Source organism: Pseudophryne corroboree, chromosome 11 (genome assembly GCF_028390025.1).
Source record: "Pseudophryne corroboree isolate aPseCor3 chromosome 11, aPseCor3.hap2, whole genome shotgun sequence".
Taxonomy (NCBI): Eukaryota; Metazoa; Chordata; class Amphibia; order Anura; family Myobatrachidae; genus Pseudophryne; species Pseudophryne corroboree.
Window position 1 is genome coordinate 187,868,374 of NC_086454.1, and position 2,448 is coordinate 187,870,821.

General features: G+C 41.5%; 1 pseudogene; it reads right to left on the reverse strand.

Annotated features, from left to right (window-relative positions):
• Window positions 1–1,511: 1,511 nt before the first annotated feature.
• Window positions 1,512–1,629, reverse strand: LOC134970934 (5S ribosomal RNA; annotated as a pseudogene).
• Window positions 1,630–2,448: the final 819 nt, after the last annotated feature.

Sequence of the window (2,448 nt, forward strand, 5' to 3'; positions counted from 1 at the left end):
GTTTCGCTTGCCGAATCTCCACTAGTAGAAGATTCGAATTCTGAGAAGGTGGGATCTTCTCTTGGTTTTCGGTTCCGACTCAGAGGTGTCGGATTCCACCTGAAGATATCACCTCTCGCGAAATCTTGTTTATCGCGAATGAATTTGGTCCGTTTGCGATCCACTATGGTCTGTTCATACAGATCAATTTCCTTCTTGTGCTTTTCGAAAGCTGCCTGAAAGGATAAATCTTTTTCCCAAGTTTCTAGGGTCTTACCGATTTCCTCTATCTCTTTCTCGACTTGGTCAAGTAACAGAGCATCGTGTTTCACCAGAAGATGAAGTAATTCATGTGAGCACTTAAGTAGGGCCGCTTCCCATTCGCTCTTCAAGTTATCACTCGCAAGGGGAAAGGAGGGAAATACCTTGGGTCTAAGGCCACGAGGCACGATCTTATGTTTGATGTAATTTTCTAATGTGGTAACGTCCCATGAAAGCCGAGTCCTCTTCTGCAAGTTCTTCTGTAACTTTAGAAAGGAGGTACGCCAATCTGAGTTGGGAGTAGTGTGTTCGTAGGTGTCTGAGAAAGGGTCCGCAATGTTTAGATATGAGTATCAACCGCCTGTTTATGAGATATAAGGAGACTGGCTTGACAATATAAGGAGCTAAATATGGAGAATGGCTGCTAAGAAAGATCCAGGGGAAAAGGATTCAAATATAAATGAGTAAGAAGCTAATCCAAGAGAACCGTGCCTTGGTCAGAGACTGTATTTATCCTACAGCATAGAGATTTACTAGTACAAGAAAGGATGACCTGGCACCGGTATGAATTATGATAATTAGTAAAGGAAACCAAAATGGACAGATATTGGAAAGAGAAAACCTTTCAATTGTAGTCCCTATTGGCGGTGCGCCCAGAGCTAGAAAGTACATGTACTTAAAAAAACTGGAGAGAAAGAAAACTCTTGTGTGGGCGCACTCTTGAAAGAAGAAGTGAGAAGAAAAAATTCTTCAGATATAAGTTGAAGAGATATTTAAAACATATATTTATTGAGTAATTAAAAAATTTATAATATCCCACTGTGATCAACAAGAACAAGGTTTTTTGATTTTATATTTTTTTAGAAAAGATATGTGTTCTGGTCTGAGTAATCACACGAGACGGATTGGAAAGGTTACAGACACTTGATAGTCTGGCAACCGTTTCACCTGACCAGCACAGAAATTCTGTGTTAATTAAACCAAACAGAGAGATCCAATTCTATGTCTTTGAAAGACCACTGAGGGGTCAATACTGGACAAATTACTGGTCACCTGTTGTACATATATCACAAATTTAGTAACATATCTTACACATTCCTGAAAGTTTTTGATGGTTGACGTGAGATGGGAGAGAAAAGAAGGGAGAAATAATTGAAAAAAAAATGGGTATAGGGATGGGGAAAGAAAGAAGGGGGGGGAAGGGAAAAGGAGTGAAAAGTGGTGATACTGCTGTTGGTGTCCACCCTTCAAATGAAGGGGAATAGTATCCTTCTCTACAACACCCGGTATTCCCAGGAAGTCTCCTCTCAGGTACTAACCTGGCCCAACGCTGCTTAGCTTCCAAGATCGAACGAGATCGGGCATTACCAGCGTGGTATGATAGTAGAGAGGCTATCTACCAATGAGAGTGCACCTATATAAGAAAGGTGAAAAAAGAATTGATAGAAAGAATCTGAATAGTATGTGGATCTGCTTTCCACGTTAGGCAAGGTAATTTACCACATGGTTAGTGATACACCCTGGATCGTGGATGAGAGTCCACTGAAAAGGGATGGGCCAGTGAAGAAAAGAAAGCAAGGGAAGAAGAAAAGGGAAAAAGAAGAAAGAGAAGAAGGGGAAGAAAGGAAAGGATGTGAAGTACCAGACTCATATCTAAACAGGCTCTGCCAACCCAATATGTCCACTTTTTCCCTGAAAACTGAGTTATCAAAACGTCCGAATACTAACATTGCGGACCCTTTCTCAGACACCTACGAACACACTACTCCCAACTCAGATTGGCGTACCTCCTTTCTCAAGTTACAGAAGAACTTGCAGAAGAGGACTCGGCTTTCATGGGACGTTACCACATTAGAAAATTACATCAAACATAAGATCGTGCCTCGTGGCCTTAGACCCAAGGTATTTCCCTCCTTTCCCCTTGCGAGTGATAACTTGAAGAGCGAATGGGAAGCGGCCCTACTTAAGTGCTCACATGAATTACTTCATCTTCTGGTGAAACACGATACTCTGTTACTTGACCAAGTCGAGAAAGAGATAGAGGAAATCGGTAAGACCCTAGAAACTTGGGAAAAAGATTTATCCTTTCAGGCAGCTTTCGAAAAGCACAAGACGGAAATTGATCTGTATGAACAGACCATAGTGGATCGCAAACGGACCAAATTCATTCGCGATAAACAAGATTTCGCGAGAGGTGATATCTTCAGG